Genomic DNA, 26,407 nt, shown 5'->3' with positions numbered 1-26,407 from the left:
TTCTTTAACTTTTATTGAAGACTCTACGGTTGAAGAAAAAAGGCATACGACGTGACCAACTGAAAGTAATTTAAGAGACCATAGCAGGATTTCTTAATGACCAGGTCTTAAACCCCGTCGGCGAGTTCTACAATGACATGAACGAAACATATATGGAAGCCAAACCAGATGGAGTGAATTTGTTATTCCAAGGATATGATAGAATATACAATGCAAGCTTTATTTGTAATATATATATATATATATATATATATATATATAATATGTACATAAAATAACGTACAATATATGTATATGCATGTAATATATACGTTCGTTTCATACTTTAGTTTGTACAAAATGTTTGAATATTATAAGTATGTAGAATACATATATTATTAGCAGCGTAGAATGCGTATTCGAAAACCTATTCGAAAACCAAAACGAATCATCAATTGAAAATAGAAAAAAAAAACTTTTGTCCCGGTTGGTAGCCCACGTGGCTAGGCCGGGAGACCTCTTTAGTCCCGGTTGGTATTACCAACCGGGACTAAAGGAGGCGTTCTTTAGTCCCAAATTCGTACTCTTCGTTGGGAAACCGAGACTGAATGACTTTCCCAACCGGGAGTACAGTTGTACTAGTGAATTTGGTTCTATCGAAATGTCTGATAGTGTGTGTGTATATATATATATACACACACACGTACTGCCAGGAGCAGTCTGAACTCTCTGAACACTTGTTTTGTCTTTACTAGCCGGTGAATGAAAACTGGAAAGGAAGAAGAGGAACGACACTTGCCTCGTGCGATTGACCCGATCGAACAACCGATCCCGTTTCAGATGACAGCGAGAATTTGATCCACTTCATTCAAACAAAGGTAACGTCTATTTTCCAAGCTCCATCTTGCGTGGCAGTCCCATTTTCAATGTAAAAAATTCGAGTATAGGACATTCTCCAACCCAATAAGTTTTGTTCTTTAGCTCGTTTTAATTGTGGCTTTCTTTTTTTCAGGGAATTGGGATCTCTCTCTCTCTCTCTCTCTCTAGCTTTGACTTCCGAGGATCATGTATGACAGGGATATATATATATGTGTATAGCAAGTACTCCTGATTCGTGAACTAAGGCATCATCGACCATTTTATGAAATGAGGCATGCATGCAACGGGGAAGAAAAACATGGGAAACGAGTGCACAGTGTACTTCATCGCTGCATCGTCAACCATTTACACGCAGGGACAAGCTAGTCTCTCTTTGTCTTGGATGTGGTTGCTTCTTGGGAAGCTGGGCGGCTGGGCCCAACTAGTAGAAAAGTAAACTGTTAACAAAAGAAAACCACTAGATTAAGCATGCATCATTTTCATATCGGACGACGTTGACGGTGCGAACGCACGCGCGCAGGATCGGAGTCAGAACAGGGCTGCATTCATTCAGGAGGCTGCATGCTGCGGCCTGCGGCCTGCCGCCTGGTGCAGCACGGCCGAGCCGGCGACCATACTGTAATCGTACAACAGAATGAGAAGAACAACTCACTCGTATTGATCTCAGGCTTATGCCTTTATACCACGCGGTTGAGGATGTTGATGCCGTGGACGACGGACGGTGCAGCGGGCTCGGTTTGGACGCGGAGGGTGTGAGGGAGGAAGGACTCAGCGTCGGAGTTGCTGTCGGAGCCCGAGGAGGAGGACGAAGAGGAGCTCATGGCAGCACCGAGTGGTGGAACGTGGGCAGCGGAAGTTCAGGATCGAGGAGCGGCTGATACCATGTAATCGTACAACAGAATGAGAAGAACAACTCACTCGTATTGATCTCAGGCTTATGCCTTTATACATGTACAACATTGACACAGTCATAGGGCTAACTAGAATAGCTACAAACAAGGAGAGCCAAGGAACGTGCTTGTGCTCGCTAACACATACGAGCTGAGGGTTCGTCGCAGCCGGATTGGTGGAGGCAGGCAGGCTGGACGAGTACGCCATGCGATGCGAGCCCGTGGCCGTGCATGCTGCAGCCGGCCGGAACGAGAACGATAGCAGATGCCCAGCAGTACGTCCACAGTGTCCACAGGTGCACGCACGCAGCGACCAGGTAGGGCTAACTAGCAGCAGCATTTCCTGTGGTCTGCTTTTTCTTTCTAGTTTTTGAATACGTACGTCCAGGGCCAGCCAGCATCATAATACGTCCGTGGCGGGCCGGCGTTGCCTGGGCTTTGGACCTGGGAGCTCAAAATGTCAATGGGTACCCGCGACCCGAAACCCTATGGGTTTTTACCCCATTAGGACACGGGCATGGGTCAATGTTCATGCCCATGGGTTTGTTAATGGGAACTAAGTCATATCCATTGGGTTTGCGGGTACGGGTACGTTCCTAGTGTACCCATACCCGCAAACCCATGGGTTTATTTTACCCGGCTCCAATGTGTAATGTAGCCCAAGTAATACGATTCAGCCCAGCCCAATAACAAGAAGTATAAATAGGATTGGAAATTTGGAACCCTAGAGCACCTCACTCCTTCCCTTTTCCCACTACCGCACTCCACCAGGCGGCCGCCGCCGCACAAGCGCGACTCGCGAGCCCGCGACTCCAGACCGCGACGCACGTAGGCACGCCGCACGCAGCCGAGGCCGAGCGACGGAGCGGAGCGAGCGCTCCGCCAGGGGCCAGGCGGCTTCCTCCAACCTCCATCGCCACTCCCTCCCCTCCGGCCATCCCCATCCCCAAGCAAAATCGCAACATCCCCAACTCCAATCCCTAGCCTGACGCCGACGCTGCCTCCCCCAAGCTCTGTGCCTCTGCTAGTCAAGGAGCCTGTAGAGTAGCTGCAAGTAGGCCATGGCGGTGACCACCGGCGGCGCCAACGACGACGGCCGGTGATGCTTCTTCCTCTTCTTCGTAACCTTATCATAGACTTGCAGCTACTCTACAGCTCTAGCACCTACTGACCCCTCCTGCCGTCGTCCCGAAGGGACGCCGTCGCCGACCCTCCGGCGTCCGCGGATCCGGAGGTCGAGAGCACCGTCGTGAATAAGGACGCCGGCAAAGGACCGACTACATCTCCGCCGGGTGCTCCTGCACCCCTTCCTCTTCTGCTGCCTTCTGATTCCCAGCAGGCTGTCGTCGTCGACCCCTCAGATCCACAGCGGGCGGTGCCAAATCGGTGCCTCGTCAAGCCTACAACGGCAGCAGGGAACCAACGCCCTGTCAAGCCGACGACAGCAGCGAACCGGCGCCCTGTCAAGCCTGCGGTCGCTGGATCGGCTAGGAAACCGCCTATTTCTCCTCCTACAACTGCTGTCGGTCGCAATACTGTGCGTCCGCTGGGGTAAGGAATCATATTTTCGTTCTGCACATTCGTTTATTAGCATTCAGAGACTTGGCTAGTTAGTTTTAGGTTTGTTTAGCTAGGATCTGTTTATTGCATCCTATGCACAGAATGGATTATTATTTTTAGGTTCTTGTAGAATAAAAATCACACTTTCATAGTTTTCTTAGCACTCTGTATTTTTATGTGAATGTATATGGGCTTATCATGTGAATGTATGGTTTTCTTAGCATTTTCGTTGATCTGATAATGTGAATGTATGTTTCATACAGTTTCAAAAAATGTCTATTGCTAGTGGCAGTCAATCTCCACTGTCTCAAGCTTCACAAGCACCGTCGGAGTCACTTCCTCTGTCTGCATCCCCCCAACCTGAATCAGAAAATGAGTCAATGCCGGTAATGCCGGTAATTGATATAGATGATGATGACATGGAAGTAGAGGAGGAAGATGGTGTGGAAGCTGGTTCTAAGAGGAAGCTCACATCAGCTGTTTGGACAGAGTTCAAGAGAGTGAAGTTCAATGGCACAGTCCGGGCAAAATGCATATATTGCTTCAAGCAACTTTCTGCGACAAGTACAAATGGTACTAAGCACCTTCATGTTCATTTGAAGGGTTGTGTGCAAAGGAAGCTCAAGCTCAATGGAAAGACGATGGCCCAAGCATCTTTGAGATTTGGTAAAACAGATGTTGGCACAGTTTCAGTGGAGAACTACATATTTGATCATGATGTAGCTAGAAAGGAACTTAGTGCAATGATAGTACTGCATGAGTACCCTTTGAGCATGGTTGATCATGTTGGCTTCCGGAGATTTGTAGGTGCACTTCAGCCCCTATTCAAAATGGGTACTAGGAACACAATAAGGTATATGGTTAGCTGCAATTTATTTCAGTTCATGTTAGCTGCAATTTATTTCACTTAATGTTGGCTGACCATGTTGGTTGTAATTTATTTCAGATCTGATATTGTGGCTCAATATGAGGTGGAGAGGAAAAAGGCCATTGAGTACATGGCTGGGATTGAATCCAGAGTGGCTGTAACTACTGACTTGTGGACCTCTGACAATCAAAAGAGAGGTTACATGGCTATCACTGCTCACTTCATTGATGAGTCATGGACCCTTAGAAATATCATCATGAGGTATGTTCACTTGTCATAGAACATAGATGAACCTATTGCTGCTCACTTGCCCTTGTATTTATCATCTATTTTTGTTGTTAACATGTAGGTTCATCTATGTTCCTGCACCTCACACTGCTGATGTAATTGGTGAAGAATTGTATGAATCAATGGTTGCATGGAATCTTGATGAGAAGATATCTGCAGTGACTCTAGACAATTGCAGCACAAATGATGCGGTAATCCCTATCCTTGTGAGGAATCTTGGAAAACATAGACTGTTGAATGATGGTAAATTGTTGCACATGCGTTGTTCTGCACATATTCTGAATTTGATTGTAAAAGATGGTTTAGATGTGCTGAAAGATGCAATTGAGAACATTCGTGATAGTGTAGCTTATTGGACAGCCACTCCCAAAAGGATAGAAAAGTTTGAGGAGATAGCCAAGTATGTTAAAGTTGATATGAGAACCAAGATACATCTTGATTGTAGGACTAGGTGGAACTCAACTTTTAACATGTTGTCTACTGCGCTGCCCTATAAGGCTGTTTTCACTAGAGCAAGCCGTGTAGACAGACAATATACTTCTTTGCCAAGTGATGAAAAGTGGAAATTTGCTGAGGATGTTGTGGAGAGGCTTAGGTTGTTCTATGATATCACTGTCTTATTTTCTGGAACTGATTATGTGACTGCCAATATTTACTTCACTAGAGTTGCAAAGATTAGAAAGCAAATTAGGCAGTGGTCATATTGTGGCAATCCATTAGTAGAAGCCATGTCGGCTAACATGATAGCTAAGTTTGACAAGTATTGGTCTGACATCCAAGGGCTAATGGGTATTGCAACCATTCTTGATCCTCGATTCAAGACTGCTGTGCTGCTGATTTGTTATGAGGACTTGCTTGGTGAGACAGGTAGTGCATGTGAGGAAAAGGTCATGCAGGTTAAGAACTTATTGGCTGAATTGATGTGTGAGTATCATGTGGGTGAAGATGTTGAGGGCAGTGAAGCAGCAACACCTTTGGGCAGCAATGATGATTTTTTATTTGACATTAGTGCACGCATTGCAAGTAGGAGGCCAGCAAGTATGGGGTTCAAGTCTGAGCTTGATCGCTACTTAGATGAAGAAATGGTGAATATGCACACAAAGAACTTCAATGTCTTGGACTGGTGGAAGGTTGCTGGAACTAGATATCCGACTCTGAGGAGAATTGCTAGGGATATATATGCTATCCCTGTGACCACAGTTGCTTCTGAATCTGCTTTTAGTACTGGTGGTAGAGTGCTTAGTGAGCATCGCAGTAGGCTCACTACTAAAATGATAGAGGCTCTCATGTGCTCCCAGGATTGGCTTAGGAACAAGTATAAAGGTATATTCAACATGTGCTTTCAATATATTTAGCTTGCTGAATTTACTTCTGCAAATTCTCATTATTGGTTACAAACTAATCAACAATTTTCTGTAGTCGATGAGAAGAACAAGCAGCCTGCTACCTTTTGGTCTTGTCTCCAAGATATCCAGGAGGGCCTTCAGGTAATGTGTAACACATACATAATTATTGTATTTTTCTTTTGATTAGATAATTGAGTAACTACTAACTAGGTTGTTATTTATGCCTTTGTAGGAGCTCTCTATTTGATATTGCTGTCCCAGATTGAAGCAAGAGCTAACTGGTGACCGATGACCTTTTGTGGACAAGTGACAAGTCTAAACAAGGATCAATTGATTTCATGTGCCTCCTGTTGGTTGACGTTTGTTAATTATGAACTTGTATGAACTTGTAATGTCCATGCAGCCCTGCTGAGTGCTGCCTTTTGGTTTGGGAATATCTATGAACTTGTAATGTCCCATGCAGCCCTGTTGAGTGCTGCCTTTTGTATGGTCTTAACCTGCTGATCACTTAGGACCTTTTATGCAATTCCTGTGATATTCGGCTATTGAAATGAACTATAATTTCATGAATTATGTTGTATGCATGTGCAAATGTCTTGATACTATTTGTTGGCACTTCTGTTGCTGTTTATAATCAGTGTGCATCTATGGTTCGTTGAAAGACTTTGCCTGTTGTCTGTTGAGGCATGAGGCCTGCATCTTCTCGGGCACGGGCAACCCGCGGGTACCCGTTACCCGCGCGGGCACGGGTATGGGCACAAATATGTACCCGTCAGCGGGCATGGATTTTTTAGCGGGCGTATTTTTTCTTCGCGGGCACGGGTATGGGTTAGTTGTACCCAACGGGTACGTACCCGTTGCCATCTGGACTGGGAGCCAATAAGAATGAATGTGTGCGTTACGTTTGTTGACTGGATGGACGAAAGCGACGAAAGGCACCGGAGCGGCTGGGCTAGCTGGCACTGTCACCTGTACGTGCGGCGCGTCGACGACGAGGTCGGAGCCGGAGAGAAGAGAAAGTGCATGAGCATGTGCATGGAAGCTTTGGGTACGGTGGGGTTACGCGTTCCGACGGCGTACTAGCTGGCCGTGCAGAAGAACCCAAGGAATTGAAGGTGCATGGTGCTGCAGCATGCCGCGCGCAGCCGGGCCGGGGACGTCCAATTCGTCGCCGCCGTAGCCGCCTCCATCTAGCCTTGGTGCGTACCGTACGTGCGGTAAAAAGCATGCGGCGTCCATGGACCCGGCCGACGATGACCGGCCGGTCGGCGAAACGAGATCCGGTCGTCATTGCTGCATGTCTCGTCGCCGTCTTCGGCGTACCGTTAACGTTAGTTGTGCAGTGTGTGGACGACGGGAATTCCAAGGCAGGTGCGCCGGCCCATTGGACAGACGGACGCCGGCCGGGCAGGGACCCGGGGCCATGCGTGCACGCGCCGTTCGTTAACAGCAAGCGCGTGCATTCCAGTGCGCCGTTCGATTCCACTTCCACACAGCAGCAGCAAGCAAGCGCGTCACCTTTACAAGTGTTCCACTGCGCTCGTCGTCGCTGCATCGCAGTCTCGCAGAGGTTTCTGCGTGCAAAGGTGAAAGGTGCCCGGGCATCAAGCGCCTGATGACCTGATCTACCCTGACCACCTGACTCCAAATAAAAGTCTTATTGGCCCGGCCGTACGCCGCCGCATCGTATTAACTTTTGCATTGTTGCATTGCCGTGGAATTCAATGCCGCCGCCGTCGGCATATTTGGCTTGCATCACTGCCTTTTTTATATATATGTGGGACTTTTCTAGATTTGTAAAGATAACAAAATTAGGACTGTTTCTCAGATCAGAAACGATGTCGGCCTGAGCTACGAGGCACCCTTCGGCGCACATATATGGCACAACACAAATAATGCATGCCCATCGTTACTTGATTGTGAACATAAATACTGTTTTCTGCATTTTTTGTATGTTCCATATCAGTCTTAAAATTTGCTTAAATGTTTAGTCAGCAATGGCATAGTATATATAGTGCGTGTTGGGCGAAAACCTAGAGTCTACTCCACTGGGGAGAGTGCCATGCTCGAGTCATAGGCTATCCAGGTGCCTTGCGCAAAAAATACAACACAAAAGAACAAGCTTTGGCAGCCTTCTCTGGTGGAAAGGGTGGACAAGAAGATAAACTAGAGATTGAAGAGAAGCCTGAGATGCTCTAGATTTCAAGATAAAAAAAAATAGGTGTTTGGTCATGTAAAGATATCATAATCATACTTCAAGCCATGGTCATTGTCTTTTTAATTTGGAAGTTCATAAGTGTCTTCCGTCGCCCTGTCGTCAAGCCATGATATAATTGTCTAAGTTTAAATTTCTTTATATCTGTAAGTATTCCTGACCAGTTAAGATACAAAAAAAAAAAGAAAAAAGAAAACATTTAGTCCCGGTTGGTAATACCAACCGGGACTAAAGGGCCGCCCCACGTGGTCAGGCCGAGAGGCCTCTTTAGTCCCGGGCGAGAAGCCGGGACTAAAGGAGGGGCCCTTTAGTCCCGGATTCGTGCTTTCGGTTGGGAAACCGGGACTGAAGGGGTTTCTGTACTATATATATATATATATATATATATATATATATATATATATATATATATATATATATATATATATATATATATATATATATATATATATATATATATATATATATATATATATATATATATATATATGGAGAGTATATTCAGTAGCCAGCTACAAAATAAGTTATTTTTTAGCCACCTCCATTTACGATAATTTTATATACTAATTTACGATAATGTCAATACATATTTACGATAGTTGGGTTACTATAACACAAGGGATATTTACCCTAACGTTATAGTAAACCACTTAGTAAGGATTTACTATAATCTCGTAAATTAATATAGTAATTATCGTAATTTAAAGTGGCTAAAGAATAAGTTATATATATATAGACACACACTTGCGTGCTGCTGCTGGATCGCCATCGGTCCGAGACTCTCTCTCTCTCTCTCTCCCTCAAGGATTCAATCCAATTCCCTCTGCAGATTGTGATCGATTGGTCATTGCATTGTACTCCTATATGCAGCCCACCAGCATGGAAATGGAAGCAATGGAAGAAGGAATGGGCCGGAGTAGTCAGTCATGGCATGCTACTCACGTTACATACGATACGCACGCTTGCTTTTCCATGGACGACCGACTTGCATTGCTCCCCGAACGTGCGCCATTAGTTAGGCACAAGCCGGGATGTCCGAACGTTCGAGTGTTCAGTTTAGTTTGGGGGCGAACAGAGAATAGTTGGTGGTAGGGATGTCCGTCTTTCAACGACGACGAGCTGCGCCCATCGACCATGGAGACCAAGAGGTTTTGAGGATGGAGAAGCTGCTCTAGTATGCATGATGAAGCCACGATCGATGGTCGACCCGGGGTAGGATTTTTTCCCCCACATCATATAATGCCTCCGTTTACTAAACTGCTGGACATGCCAAAAAACAAGACTTGCTCCCCGAACGTGCACCACTACACTACCCATTAGTTAGGCAGAGCAGGTCCAGACGTCGGGACCGGTGACCGGACAATTCGGGAGCTCCCGCTAGTAGCTAGCTCTCTCATTCATCCTTGAACCATGCACCCCCACCCCATACGCAACGCACACACATCATCGTACGTCGTCCTCGCATCGCCTCGTGCAAGTTTGGTCCCGGCCGGCGAAGAGAGCTTCAAACTACGACGACCATGGAGACCATGCACTACACGCGCGCACATTGCTACTCTGAGATCCTATCGTATCGGACAAGCTAGACAGATTTTCACACACTATGCCAGAAAAGCTTATCGGTGACACCTTGCTTAGTGACCAAAAATTAAAACGCGTCACTAACATCGGATCAGTGACGCGGGTACACAAAACGCGTCACTAGTCAGGTGCCGCCCATGGTCTGGAGACAAAAATGCGTCACTGATGATGAGTTACCAGCGACGATTCTTAAGAATACGCGTCACTCATAGCCGTAGCTGTTATCATAGACTCGTTGGGACAAAACGCGTCACTCAAAGTCTCAGACCCGAAAAAATTATCAAATACGCTTTACTGAAAAGTGAAGTCCGGACTCCGCTCCCCACCCTCCTGTACAGACTCCACTCGGACGGCACCTCACCTCATCACGCGTTCTTGCCCCCCTCTCTTTCTGTCGCCTCCGTCCCGACGCCACTTCGCCGCCCGCCGGCCGCTGGTCGCCCCTTCTCCTCCGTCGGCTACCGCCACCCCTCACGTCTCTTCCTCCACCTCCACCAGTCCTCTTCCCCCGCCGCCATCTCTCTCTTTCTCCTACAGATCTGGATGGAGCCTCCGCCTCTCTTCTGCACAGGCAGGGGTTGCTCCAGGCGCTGCAGGCGGTGGTGGCTCCGGGCGGGGCAGGTAGGGTTCCCTATGGCAGCGGCGCATGTGGCCCCAGCTCGTATCGGTGACGGTGTGCAACCTCTTTAGTCCCGGTGCCCTACAGCGACGGCGCGTGGGCTCCCGTGCACCGGCGTCGGTGAGAACCCTCCCACTCCTCTCCCCTTCCCCGCAGCACCTTCTGCTCAAGAAGGGTCTCCCAGACCACTGACGCGGAGTACTTTCTTCGAGCCATATTGTGTCTTCAGCGCACGCTTAGCAGGTGTTCGACGCAATGCCAGCAAGACCACCTGACTTGAGGTTTCGCAAATTTTTCTAAAACTAATATTTGTTTGTACTGCAATCTCTATGCTAGGTTATATTCAGATTTGTTTGAAACTTATGTGACAATATGCTAGGTAATAAGTTTATTGCTTTACCCAATCACTAATTTGTGGTAATTACGTGACACATGTGAGTTGGAATGATGTAGCTGTTACATTGTAACTTGTGCAAAATTAGTAAGCTGATGTTTAACTATCTGGAAAATTAGGTAAGACAGTTTTAGGTTTGGTAAACCCTAACAAAAATATGTAGTCCTTTGTGGTTTGGTAAACCCAAGGCTACACTCTGATGCCCTAATGATTTTATATCCTTCAGGTCTAAAACACAAGACCAAGTGGCTGGCCATCTGCAAGACACATAAATAAATACTGCAGTACTGCTATGTGCCTATTGATTCCTAAAGTAAGTTCAGTAGAAGAAGTTTGCTCCTAACCAACCATAAGGGCATGTCATGTCTGCTTGAACCACTGCTTATTAAGTATTCATTGCCTCTTTATTATGTATTCATAGCATCTTTGTTAAGTGTGCTTGATCTACTGCTTTCGTCTGAAGTTCTGACACACAACAACTCGATTTCAGTCTCAATTGCATAGAAGAACTGATGAAGCCCACAAATTCCATGCCATTACAGCTGTGAAGGAGCACAAGTCTCTCAACTCGATCTAGGCCACAATGAGCAGGTTAGTAATGCTATTGTCATACACCTAATGAGAGGCTCACAACCAAGGGTCGATAGGCCATATGACAGCTATGCTATTGACCTTTTCTTACAATGGTCTAATTGGACATTCTAAATCAGTATGATGTAGTGTATTACTGTATTACCTTCTTGGAGTAGCTCACTGCCCAAATACTATATGACTTTGTAATTTCAAGGATTTCACTAGTTCATTTCAGTATATGCTGCATCATTGTGTTTTATTAATAATCTGGGGATATCCTCAAAAGCAGTTGAATTATCATCAAGGCTTGAGTTTGTCATCAAGGATTTAACCAGTTCATTTCAGTTTCATTATAGCCATTCCTTATTGCATTATTACAGTTCTTAAACTGGCGGCTAACGCTCAATTTGTTCACCATTCAAAAATTGACATACAAAAACTGAGTGTAAGGGAGTTCTCATGCCATGAGCTTAATGCCAACCTGTTATGGCTTGGGACATTTTCATTTGCTACATGGCTAGTTAGGAACCAGTCGATTTTGGATGGACGACGTTTTCTGGAATTAGGAAGGTATGGGTGCTGTTCTCTAACTCTATGGACGCCTTTTCTTTCTTCCTTTCCTGACCAATTCAATCTAAGTGGTCACTTTATATATGACTAAAAATTTTTACAACTACCCCTATTATTGTCATGTTGGGCTCAATAAGTAACTTAGGATATCAATACATCCATCTCACAGGTTTTTCTTCTTTGCTGTTAGCACTGACTTGAGGCATGTACAGGTTTTTCTTCTTTGCTGTTCCATCTCACAGTTTTTTTTATGCTATCAAACCTTTGCAAAACCATTCCTACCGTGCCAATCCACCAGAATTTTTTCGGTGACACTGGGAAATTCGCACTGACACTGTCCAGCACCCATTGACACCAAGTCTAGATAAAAAAAATTACTGAAGTTAAAAATCAATCATCTCAATGACTCAAAATATTTACATGTCTTGAATCTGAGGGGAAAACACAAGTTAGATTCCAGCTTCAACCCTCAGATATAACATTAGTGTCCCTACTGGTTCCTACCAGTGTCTTCAGCGAACTAGTGATTAGTGAACTTTGGACAACATAGCAATAGATATGGTCTAATGTTCCCTGATGTATGATGTATACTGTTTTATATGTTTATAAGAGATCAGAACTGAATTAGGCACCTGAAGTACTGATCTGGAGACAAATAATTTAACTATACACACATCTGTTGCACATCACGTGATTCACTGATTTATGCTATCTGTAGTAGGAAAGTGTGGCTTTCCACATAAACAAAAGTGTTTTATCTGTAGCCTTTTAGATAAATACTGCTATGGAAGTCTTAATCATTCTGTACCTTAAGAGTAGAGAAATATGAAATGAGATCAGTTATTGAGATCTTTTAGCCATGACTCAAAAATGACAGCTAGCTGTTCATTTGGATTTGTGTAAATAAAAGAATACATATAACTATCGATGCTATTATTATTTTCTACATTTTAGTTCAGCAACTGATTGTTTTACACAAATCAGTTGCTGAAATATAATAAGTTAGAAATATTAATAGTGTACCAGTGCAATTCAGTGTTTCATATTGCCTATAGTTATAGTTGTTTAGCTGTAGCATTTCCTCTCAGATTTATAAACTGTAGCTGTAGTCGGCCTCTCAGATTTAGTTGTAATCAGCCTATACTTAAATTTTGATGCTTGCAGGACTGCAGATAGGTATGTTGGCTTCTAGCTGGTAATAAACCACTCTAGCAAATGCAGGTAGCTATCCATCATTGATTTTTAATTGCTGCCATGCTCATGTTATTCACATCTTGTAACCTTGAAATGAGGCCTTGTACTGTAGGGTCTGTAGTCATCAAGTTATCTTGCTGGAGGGTGGAAGACAACTAGGAAATTTGAATTCTGTAGTACAGTAACCAACTTTGAATAGTATTGCACAAGTTGTGCTGTTTTGATTGCTAAAAATCATACTGTACCAAAGGAAAATGGTAGCTGTAGTCACTCTTCTTGGATTTACATTGTTAGGCCAATTTTTTTTGGGGGTCTGGACTATGTATTTGATGGCCTAGTCTTGCCTTGCTCTTCCCGCTCTGCAGCAGCAGCTCCTTTGTTTGTTCACTAATTGAACCTTTGTTTTTTTCTTACTACAGGCTGCTACTTTGCGGTTCAGTCAATCAGTCATATATGTGGATTCTTGGAGATGATGATCTGAATTATATTGGTTTATTGTTAGCGTTGTTGCTTTGTACAGCAAGGTTTGAAGCTAACACCTTGTTCAGCGTGGCAGGGAATCAGCAACCAGAGCACTTTAGTCTAGGAACAGCAAATGTAAAGTATGTACGTACCTTTCTACACCCGAAGTGTTTTTCCAATAATGTCATTGTTTATGCCTCTCTACACTTGCAGAATCAACATTAAGGCCATTTTCAGCTTTCAAATATGGCCAATGAAAATAACATGAGTTGAGACACCTTGTAACAGCTAGCAGCAAGTTATAGATACAAGGGAATGTCAATTAGATAGAGGACTTAAATAATGTTAGACATCTGATCTGCTAATACTTAGAGTTTCAGGCCATATGATGGACTCTGAATATCTTTTACAAAACAGGTTTCTTTTAATGTTGTGCTTTGCCACTCAAAATTCGTTGCCTCTGTAGTTTCACATATTTATAGACAGATGCAGCCATGCCATGAGACTCAAAATTCGATGCCTCTGCAGTTTCACATATTTATAGAGAGATGCCATGCCATTACAGGACGTTGCTTTAAAGCAGAAGAGCGATGGTCCATCTAAGAAGAATAGGAGGAAGCGGAAAAAATCAAGTGACCAGGAGGGATGCACCACCTCATTCTGTACTGCTCAAATGCTATGTTAGCCTGAACCTGCTCAAATGCTATGTTAGCCTGAACTTGAACTAGAAGTTATGTAATTTAGAAATCTGAACCTGCTCGCTACTCTCCTAGGACCACTTTTATGTTTGTTTACATCTCCCAATGTGTCATACTATGCATTGTGTTCTTCAAATATGTAACTGCATGTGCGCGCGATGGCGTGCGCCCTGCACTAAGGATTGATTGTTGAAATGGTGGAACTTGTCTGATGTGTGTGTATATATTTATATATATAGGGTCATATTAGATGTATATAGGGTCATTGTAGTTTTTTTTGTTTTTCTGAAATAGTTATCATTGACGCGTCTTGGCTAGACATGTCGCTGATAGAGGGTTATCAGTGACGCGTCTTGGCCACACGCGTCGCTGATAAAGGGTTCTCAGTGACACGTCTTGGCTAGACATGTCGCTGATAGAGGGTTATCAGTGACGCGTCTTGGCCACACGCGTCGCTGATAAAGGGTTATTAGTGACGCGTCTTGGCCACACGCGTTGCTGATAACCATTTATCAGTGACGCGTCTTGAATACACGTGTCGCTGATAGAGGGTTATCAGTGACGCGTATTTACGCATCACTGATATGCCCTTATCACTGACGCAACATCAGTGACGTATATTTTACGCGTCACTGAAAGCCCTCTACATGCGTCACTGATAACGTTTTCTGGCATAGTGACAGGCCACGACGACGGTGCAGTGCAAGCACGTACTGTTCAGTGCGTACCAAGACGACGGTTCGAACGACGACGGCTTCCTGCGAAGCTGCAAGCTAGTTATTCCACGCGAGCACGCGTGCATTCAGTCCATTCAATTTTGATGTGCAAGGCCAGGTCAGCTCAGAAAAACTGCTAACCGCTCCTCCCATTATAGCAATCTGTTCCAACTTGACCGGTGCCAGAAAGGCAAGGAGCGGGGAGATAACTTGTGCCGCTCCCATTTAATGCCCAGTGACCATAAAACAATTTCGTTGCTACTTTTGTGCTCACGCCGCTCCCAGCCGAGTACCAGCAGCCTGTTCAGCAGGCCATAAACGATCGTGGATTATTTACTGCTGGCTGATTTAATATGAGAGAAAAGTACCGCTCCAGTTTATAACCCACGATCGTATACGAGCAAGCGAACAGGCTGCAGTTGCATGGCTAATGGCTTTTGAGGAGTACTATTTTTCTATCACGCGGGTCACACCACCGGTGACACCGGTTGTCCACGTTGCAACATTTGAGGAGCGCTCCTGATTTTGGCTATGGGCCCCCTTTTTTCTGGCTCTACTTCCACGTTGTGGAACGTGTAAGGGTATGGCCCACCTAGCCCATAAGATCAAGACGTGCATCACAAGATTATATGAAGATATGATTTATTGTATAATACCAAATAGAATATTTTCCTTATAACCTTACCCTACAGAGTATATAAGGAGAGGCAGAGGTCCCCTAGACGGGATATATCAAATCTGATATACAATCAATACAAAATAACAGTGCACATGATGTAGGGTTTTACATCATGCTGATGGCCTGAACCTGTATAAATCTTGTGTCTTGTGTCTCTGTTACCATTTGGTTCGTATCACGCGCACCTCCACCGATTCATCTACTACCGTGGGTATACCCCTTGGTAGACCGTCGACCAGATTTCATCGATAGTGGTCGCCAGGTAGCGGATGTGCATGCTAATTCTGTGGCAAACTAGATGGGAATCTTTTCTTCAACCAACATCGCCGGCAACAGCATTCGGCGGCAACTCGACGCTGGCACGCAGCGGATCACTTTCCTCGGTGAACGGCCGCACGTGCTGGAGTTTGACGCCTTGCCATGCGCCTCCAACAGACGCAACACACGACAACAAGATCGGAGTCAAGCAATCCAAGAAAGCTAAGTCAAGTCGCTTCCTAATTAAATATTGTTATTATACTTCCAGATATATCCGTATGTCTGCATGATTTCGGTTGGGAGAAACCTAATCACATCTTGTTGTTGCTCGTGATTTCTGATCGGATACGCAAGATCGTTTCCATGGATCACGACAACCAGCAATCAGGAAAGGCGGCCGGCGATAACACGATGTGGAGCATTGTTTCCACCAAAGATGCTGGTCGGCCATACAAGCTAATTAGAGTAGTTGAAGAGATATACAAGCACATATGCATCTGGATCTATACCACCATGCAGGCAACCTCACGTATCTCAGGCATGCAAGGAAGATCTTGTACTGCGCCCTCGCCTCGGTCGGACACACTCAAGGACTTCGCCTCCCCACACGGATTGACCCCGTCAGGCTCCGATTACGTCCGTTCGCCTATGACTCCACGTACCCGTCTGAGCTGTCAAACGAACCGTCCGAGCCGTCAAGCGAAGCCGCTAAGCTAGCCGACTGGACTACTCGTTCCGATCGCCTGCCACGTCGCAATGATCGCCGTGAAGAACGGCGTTATAACAACCACGACCGCCGCCATGACGACAGTCTAGAAAGCTCGAGGGTCGGGCAATTTCATCGTCGCCGACCAGATGTTATGTCTAAAGATAAGTACCTTTTTATATATGAATATTTAATAAAATTTTCACCATGATGTTTCTTCTTACTATTCTCTACATGATTATTCTCCAAATGATTTTTCTCCAAGTATACCATCTTAAAGATGACATACGTTTTCGCCTCAATGACTCCCCGAACAGCCACGTCTATGCTTGTGCTCTCCAGAGACGGCCCTGTCTCTAGCTTCTCCCTACACGTGCACGAGCGCCTACCCTCTACGTTATGGGTGGTCGGCAGTGGCTCCTCGGTGATGCCTATATTCCTAAGCGTGCACATGAGCTAAGCTCTTTGCGCCATGGGGTGTGGGATAGCCAGGGCTAGGGGGCTCAACCAACAAACTAATGGCTCATGGTAGTTTATATTAAATATAAACATATCTCCAAAAGAAAACTTAATGTTTATAATATATTTAAGATATTCTTCATCAACTCGCCGACTAGCCACATTCTTACTTGTGTTATCCAGAAGCGGCCCTATCCTCGATCTCACTCCTACACCTGCACGAGCGCCAACCCTCTGCGTTATGGGTGGTCGGTAGTGGCTCCTCGGCGACGCATATGCTCTTACGCGTAAACGGGTGCTAAGCACTCTACGCTATGGAGTATGGGCTAGTCGGGGCTGGTGATGCGATACAGAACCAACTGACAGAAAGTTACTCATATTTAAAATATGAACACTTCATACAAACATAATGTCTATCTATTATGCTCTGCTGCCTTCATCGCTGAGTTCATATATTTATTTTTATATCATGTACTACTCATTCTACATATTTATTGCGGGATCATCATCCGGGTGGTCGCACCACCTAGCCTTCGGACTTCTCCGTCGATCAACTGATCAGACCGCTGGGTTTATGGACTTCGTCGCCGACCAGTTGGTTGGACTGTTCGGCGTTCACTTCTACTCGGCGCTCACATCGCCGCCGACCAGTTGGTTAGGCTGTTTGGTGCTCGATTCTTCACCAACCAACTGGTCAGATTAACCATCGCTTTATCGTCAGCTACACTAGGGGCTCGCCAGCTAAGCTAGGGACTTCACGAGGTTTGGATTGATCGATGCTTCATCGTCAGCCACGCTGGGGGCTCGCCAGCTAAGCTAGGGACTTCTCGATGTTCGGATTCTTCGTGCAAGAGTCACTAGCTAAGCTAGAGACTCCCTTGGCGGTCGGATCTTGCTATGTCTTATCTATGTGCTATCAATTTGCTCTATGCTGTTTGGATCAGGGTGCTGATCTTGGGTAGCACGTCTGGGGTCTTGATACGCACATGTCAGATGATGTCGACAAACTTTCAGATTTATTTTCTTTGACCCTGCTACAAGATTTATTCTTCATCTTCCAGCAGGCTCGGGGACAAACTGGCTACACTTCACCTAGTGGTGAATGTAGTGCTCTTTTCTTGATTTACCCTCCTTATTGACTAAATCAAGGATGATTCCTCGTAAATGGAGTCTAAGTGGTTACACTTTGCCTAAGGTGAAGAATTTTCAAATTTTTATCTTTAGCCCCTTACATCCTTTTGGCAAGCCTTACATAGTTAAGTCCGAGATCTGCGTACCAGTTAAACCGGTTGGCTTCGACTTTCACCGCTCAGTTCACCAGTTAAACTAGTCGACTTTGACTTCCACCGCTTGGATCATCGGTTAAACTGATCGGCTTCACGTCAAACTACTCAGACTTATTCAAGACAGTGTTGCTCAAAGGATATAAGGCGCTCGGGGACTAGCTGTGGGGGTATGGCCCCCGGTACCCATAAGACAAGACATGGACCGCACCACCAAAGGTGGCCCAGCCCACAAGATCAAGGCGTGCACCTCAAGAGTACATGAAGATGTGATTTATTGTATAATACTAAATATGATATTTTCCTTATAACCCTACCCCTCCAGAGTGTATAAGGAGAGACAGGGGTCCCCTAGACGGGATATATCGAATCTAATACACAATCAATACAAAATAACAATGCACATGATGTAGGGTTTTACGTCATGCTAACGGCCTGAACCTGTATAAATCTTGTGTCTTGTGTCTCTGTTACTATCTGGTTTATATCACGCGTACCTCCACCGATTCATCTACTACCGTGGGTATACCCCTCGGTAGACTGCTGACCAGATTTCGTCGATAGAAGACCTAGCTAGTACTACTGTACTTGCGCACTTGTCCTTGCCAGCATTTTACGAAGCTTCCTCGATCTCTTCGAGGCTGGATGGAATAGATGAATTTCTCTGTACAACATAGTAGCACATGCAGATAAAATGTGCATGCCCTGAAGACTCCCTCTACATCGGCCGGCCGGTGGTTAGAAAACTAAAAATGATCAAGGGACTAGTAGGTAGTTACATCTCTGTTTAGCTTTCATGTGTGTATAGGAAGTGCGGTTTTTCTTACTAAAAGTTAGAAAATTGAAAACTGATGAAAGCACACACTTAGACTACTGTCAATTGCTAAGTATATATTTATGGCAACAGAAGTTTGATCATTATAAATACTACTCCACCCACTATGAGCCACATTTTCTAAGTAGTATATATATATATGATCCCCTTGTCAATTTGTTGGATCATCATACTATATCAATCAGCATTCTTGGAGAGTCATCGGAGGTCTCTGCGGCTGATAAGTCGGCTGAAGCTGATTTGTCGTGAGAGAAAAATACTATACCATGGCTGACAAGTTCAAGCGAATAGGGCGTTGGTCCTTCTTAATCATGTTATTTTGTTGGAATTAATTAGCTTGATGATGGCATGAAGTGTGTCAGAAGATGGAGGGAGTATGTTAGACTTCTTGTTAGTTTGTAGCATGTCAAAATAAAAAATAGTTACACCTTATATTCTGAGACAGAGGGAGCACTACAAGAAATGTGCCATCTTATGATGATTATGGCATGACATCTGATGAAAAGGTCACTAAATCGATCAGTTTGTGACGTTCTTTTGAAAGCCATCTCAACTTAGTGACATAAATGATTTCATGTCACAAAAAATGTCTTCAATGTAGTCAAATTCCATTTCTAATATTTGCCATGTTATAATGGTCAAATTGTCATTGTCATAAATTTAAGACAAGGATAGATTGTAATCGTTTTTTTCAAGGTGACATGTGGGCCTAATTATCAATGTGGGTCCCACTGCCACCTAGTCAAGTGGGTCTCGTAAGCATTTTCTTATTTCTCTCAATGTATGCAGGCCACTTTGTTGGCCTAGCATCACTTCGAAGTGAGCCACTGATAGGAAAATATAGAATTATTCAATGAGTGCCCATTACTGACAAAAACATAGAATTATCCTGTTAATATTTAAATAACTCTTAGAAACTATGAAGTTTTATATCAGAAGTTAAAATACCAATACATGGAGAAAATAATAAAAAATATTTTATAAGGTGAAAAGCCATGTACGGACCCGAAAATGGTGGCAAAACAAAAAGTGTTGTCCGTGAAAATTTTGTGTGCTGCCCTAGTCCGCCCAAAACCCACACCCCGAAAACTCTAGCGCGCCGTATCCCAGTGGACCGCAAAGCTCCTTCTGCACCCCCCTTCGTCCTGCAAACCCCGACGCCGCATTTTTGTTTAAAAAACCCAACGCTGCCCCTCCCACTCTTACACCGCCGGCGCCACCGCTCGAATCCACTTCTCCCTCTCTTCATTCGCTCCCTCCCTCTCCTGATTTTGGAGATCTCACTACTAGGAATGTCCACTTCAATGACAAAAATCTTAATGACGAATCCAAAACCGTCATAGAAGAGTGCTTTTTATGACGAAATATTTCTATTTCATCATAGATCAGTGGTGATGATCCTACAACCCTTCCTTTCTATGATGAAATCAGGTATCATCACAAAAAATGTCATAGAAGAGCATAGGGTTTTGTCATAGATCACTTGCGCGACTCATCTGTGATGGTCTCCTTTAAAACTGTGACGAACAGGGCTTCATCATAGATCTCCACACGGTACTTTCTCCATCCGACGTGAACCTATGGGACCCATAGTTACTCATCCATGATGCTTGTAATTCGTTATAAAAGTCTTCGCTCGATCATATCTCCATGCGACGTGTATTGGTGGGACCCTTCTCCATCCGACGTGTACCTGTGGGACTTATAGTTACTCATCCATGACGCTTGCAATTCATCAAAAAAGTCTCCACTCGGTCCTTTCTCCGTCCGATGTGTACCTATGGGACCCTTCAACATCTGACATATGGGACCCGACAACTTAAATGTCACATGTACCTATGGGACCTTCTCCATCTCCATTTGACCTGTGGGACCTTCCGACCTATGGGACCCAACGTATCAGTGTTTTGGAAACCAGACTAGTAAATTTATACGATTGCCGTGTTGCTCTAAGAAGACGATGGCAATATTCAATAGACACGAGGATTTATACTGGTTCAGGCCGGAGCCCTATATCTAGTCTCAGAGATGATCGAGTGCATGTTCCTCACTTGAATGCTCTAAAGTTTTTACAATGGGGGGGTGCCAGAAAGGTGGAAGAGATGGAAGGACCTATGCTAGGCGAAGGGCTGCCCGAAGAGAAGCTCTAGGAGCCCTACTACAAAGGTGAATGAATGGAATGGTAGAGGATGTGAATCTCATTTCGCCCTGGTGATCCTTATATAGAGTTCGGGGCTAGGGCTTATACAAAGAGGAGGTTCTTCCAATCGAAGGATCGAGAGGCTAAGGGAGGGCCTAGCTAACTTGGCTTGCAAGCTATGCCATCTTCTAGTGCTCATTCAATCATGTCTATCATCATGGTCTTTTGGCTTCATTGCGGTAGGATGTGACATAGTGCTACTATGCCGGCTGTGGCGGCACTATAGCCTCGATGGTGGTTTGTCAGCTATCCTGTGTAACATGGTGTCCTTCGCTACCTTCGTCATTATCTCCTGGTTCCTAGGGCGTCGTACCCAAAGTACATGACCGCCCTGGGTCGTCATTCGCCTGGTGGCTTCGTGGGGCCAAGGGGCTAGGACCTCGATCATTGGGGTTGGGGCTCTTTGCTGGTCTGGATGGCCTTTTCATCAAGCCCCTTGTCGTGGATCCTCATCCCATAGTGGGTGGGATCATACAAGCATCTAGTCAATCCGTATTTGGATGGTGGGTGTCGTACCCATTGCCACCGTGGTACGATGTTGTCTTGTCAGTGCGGCATGGCATAGGGATGGTATCTGATCGGGCCAAGGTGACTGTCGTCCTGTTGGTCCTTGAAGGGTCAGTGCGGCATGCTTGCTCTTGTTAGAGCAGGTGCGCCCCCCTCATCCCTCTCGAGGGTCATGACAGGGTGAGGTCATGTGTCTTGCGAGCGCTATGTGCTAAGGCGGGTGGATGGGGTCGGGGATGACCCCAACCTTGGCGCCTGGCCTGCTCTGCTCGGCTTTAACTGGGCCTTAGTCATTCAAGCCTTTGTTAGCCATTGTGTTGTGGGCCGCATGGCCTGCTAACTAATTGGTGCCTTGAGACACCAAAGGGTTATAATCCCGACAGTAGCACCCGAGCATTTTTGCAATCATGAAGTGAACGTGAAAGCGCTGGTACACACGTGCATTAGGGCATGGGCTCATGGTTGTAGTTTTTTTGAGCTTCACCGCTCAACCCCTTTTGGGCTTGGTGTATTCAGGGTGGTAGGTGGACATTATGCCTTGTCCCACTTTGTCAGGGCGTCCTGACAACGGGGTACACACCCGTGATCTAGGCAGTATCAACTAGTCTTGTCGACACTGTACCAGTCCTACTTTCGCGAGGGTCTCAATTTTCCTAGTCTTATGCGAGTACCTGATATTGGCTAGGACCTTCCATGGCTTGCCACGTGGTGAGGGTATTCTAGGCCATTAAGTTCACCTTCGGGCTTATAAGTGAAAGCTTTTTTTGTTGTTTTAGTTGCTCACGGTTGGTGACGATGAGTGGCCCCTGCTCTCCCATTGAGGGAGCAAGAAAATGGAGGAAAGATTAGGGGGAGCTATAGGGTTTCCAACCTATGGCTTCCTATTGTGCTCGGAAGCTAGTGGTGTTCCTTCCGTCGTTTGGTGCTTGAAGGGAACTTGTGAGCGGATGGGGACATGCCCGCGGAGCACACGCTCTATGGGGATCAGGTAATTCTATCTCCAGTGAGATGGGAGTGTCTTGATCTAGAAGCTCTCTACCTGAGCCCCACTGGCACTTGTGAATGCCCATGAGTGCTGGCTCAGGCGTCCTCGAGCTGGTGCGGCCTCTTGGCTTACCCCTGTGCTCCCATGCCCCGGGAACCATATTGCTATGGGAAGATTGGCATGGCACATAACCTTCCATGGTAGTAGCAAGGCTTCCCTAGGGCTTACTGGGGATGTCACCGGTGCGGTGATTCCTAGGTTTGTATTTTGGTGCACGACTTGGCCGTGCCCTTTTCAAAGTTTGATAAGAGAGACCCTATCATTGAGTATAGTTGTCTCTCTGGGTCTCTTGGTGGTGGTTGAGTGGTCATCGGTCCTGATAATGGCATGGGCCGGGATGCCCTCGTCAACCAAGGATTACCATGTTGGTTTTGTAGCACCCCTTGCCAGGCGCAATCAGGGAGCGATACATGCAAACATGGGCTCCTTCCTTGAGGAGGTGTCTGTTAGTGCGGGACCCACGAGATACCCCGCAAGGAAGAGAGAAGACCTAGTCTAATTAGGATTCTTCTCCTGTAATCTTAGTAGCAGTGTTACTCCGTAATCCTACTAGGAATTCTCATTATAAACCGACTAGGACTCTGACCTCCTGACTATATAAAGGAGGGCAGGGCTCCTTAGATCAGGAGTTCAAGAGAACAATTCTACACAACACAACACTTCATAATCAATCCAACGCAAAAGCTAACACCGACTGGATGTAGGGCTATTACTCGATCTACGATCGAGGGCCTGAACCAGGATAAATCGACTGTCTCTTGCGTTAACCATCGAGTTCTGCATATGCTAAAACCCAAACATACTGCCCCGGGTACCCCCATGGCAGGCTATCGGTGGTCAAACATCGATAGCTAGCGTGCCAGGTAGGGGTAGCTAACAAGCTAAAACCCGAAATAAAAAGTAAAATGGCTGAAAAAATGCCTGAGCATCCCGACCGAGAGCAAAATAGTTGAAAAGACACTTGAGCTCGCCGATGAGGGTAGCTAACAAGCTAACACCCGAAATAAAAATGTAAAATGGCTGAAAATACGCCTGAGCATCCCGGCCGAGAGCAAAATAGCTGAAAAGACGCTTGAGCCCACTGATGAAGGTACCTAACAAGATAGAACCCGAAATAAAAGCAAAACGACTGAAACTAAGTGTGGGCATAGACCAGAACAATTTCAAAAGCAAGACCCTCCAGCTACTTGTGCCAAATAGCAAGAGGCTCGGGGGCTACACTAGAGATACCCAAGAATGCAAACGAGTTGTTTGCAGGGCACAAAATAAAGCCAGACAAGCACTCGACGGATCAAGAAAGGTCATCAACACAAAGATCTACATATAACGAGTTGTTTACAGGGCACAAAAGAAGGCCAGACAAGCACTCAATAGATCAAGAAAGGTCGTCAACACAAAGATCTACATATAATGAGTTGTTTACAGGGCAGAAAAGTACTCGACAAATCATCCGAGGAATAGGCAGCGCATTCAGGCAAAGAAGACATCAACAAAAAAGACCTTCATTCAAAAAAGAAGTATAATCTCATATTACAAGGCATGAGCATAAAAGTCAAATACATCAACCTCATCATCAGGAGAAGGGAGAACAATATTAAGATTATCTACTATCCTACTAGCTAAGTCTTCAACTTCAGGCTCCATCCTCTCAAGAGCATCAATGTATTTTTGACTATCAGCTTCCTCTGCTATCTTGGACAAAGTTGCCGCTGGAGAAAGAACCCGGACCTGGGCCAGAACATTCTTGGTACATAGTTGAGCACACCTCTTCACAAACTCTTGGAAACGAGTCAGAATTCGAGGAATCAACTGAGCCCAAGATTGCCCGTCATCCACTAGGGTTCGAAGAACGTCGGCTACTGAATGAAAGGATTTCCACAAAGCCTTCCAGTTTTTAGTAGTCGTCGCCAACTTGCCAGACAAGTCTTCAATAGTTTTTTGGGCCTGCATAAGATCTCTATCAGCTCCATGCCTAATCAACTTAGCAAGCGCGAGTTCCTCTCCAGCATGAGTAATTACCTCCTCGGCTTTGTTATGACTTGTACGAACAAGAGTCTTCATTTCTTCAACGCCCTCCAAGAGCTTCTGCTTTTCTACCCAGAGAGCTGGATGAAATAGCAGACAACAAGTTAGCAGAAAGAAAAGTTTGAATACAGAAAGAAATAAAAAGAACCCTCAATACCGTTGCACTCCTTCTTCACGGCCTCTGAGTTCCTTCAAGCCTCCTGAAGAGCGGCATCCCTTTGCTTCTTGATTTCAACAGGCTGGGCATGAAGAGATTTTTCTTCATCTTGATGCGTTCGATGCTCGGCCTCCATCTTGGCTCGAAGGAGATCAAGATCAGCTTTCAGGGCGCTCACTTTTGAAGACAACTTTTTCTTGTTTTCAGACAAGAAAAAGAAGCCGGTATGATCATGAGAGAAGGACTGAGCAAAAAGATACAAAGAAAAACAAAGAATAAGGACCAAAGAAAAGTGAACATCCAAAGAAGGAACGATGAAAAAGCTTACCTAGAGCTTTTCTCCAAAAGAAGTCGCAAGGGACAACAAGTTTCCCTAGGCAGCAGTTAATTCCGATAGCCGATGAGTGGCATCAAACTGCTGCACCACATCATCAGCAAAAGGTAGACCATCGGAGGCAGGAGAAGGAGAAGGAGAGGCCGGTCGAGGCGAAGAAGGAACGACCAGAGCAACCTCTCGGGAAGCCAAGGCCAATCCCTCAGAAGGACCCGATGCAATGGCCACGGTCACCTCCGGGACAGCCAAGTCTGCAGCGGCACGTCGCTAGAAAGCTTCATAGCCCCGTAGCCACTTCACCAATAGTACGCTGCGAGTCCTGAGGCTCAGTACTCGGTGGCACAACGGAGGGCTGAGAAGAAGTCGATGAAGAAACAAGAGAAGATGAAGGGTCTTTAAATAGATTTTATAGCATTAAAAATAGCCCACCAGGCCCGTTAAAGCACCGTGTGAGAACGCAATGGTCCATTTACTGACACAGCTAAAATGATGGAGGGTAGAAATCCACACAACGGTACAATTTAACGGGCAGATTTCAGACTTATCCGTCCAGCACTACTGCAGAGTTATCAGATAACTGCAAGAACAACCCGTCAACCAAGAAGAAAAGAAGGGCAACTTCACAAGGAATATAGGAACTCAGTTCTTACATAAAGAACTCGGGAATATCATGAACAACCGGAACTACAACATAAAAATAAATGACAACTCAGAAGACAAGATTCTTTCCATTACAAGCAACTTCAAAAATAGAAGATTACAAATCTTACAAGACCCAACATACTCGGTACCACAAAAAGCAAAGTAGCAAAGAAGAACACGGACGCAGCTAGGCTCTAGAACGACTACGTGTCCCAAATTGCTACTCGGAAGGACAAACCACCATCGGCTACACTATTTTCTTCAAAGGACGGACACAGTGCAACCAAGGCAGAAATCAGCAGCATGGCAGGACAACATGGAGCAGAGAAGGCTGGTAGACATCTGTCTACCCAAGACCGATGTGATGCTGGATATGGTATTGATCTGCACTGGACAGTCTCAAGACAGGCGACGAGGATCAACCCAGAACTGCCAGATGAAGGAA

The sequence above is a fragment of the Miscanthus floridulus genome, chromosome 17 (assembly GCF_019320115.1).
Source record: "Miscanthus floridulus cultivar M001 chromosome 17, ASM1932011v1, whole genome shotgun sequence".
Taxonomy (NCBI): Eukaryota; Viridiplantae; Streptophyta; class Magnoliopsida; order Poales; family Poaceae; genus Miscanthus; species Miscanthus floridulus.
This window is presented reverse-complemented; position numbering follows the sequence as displayed.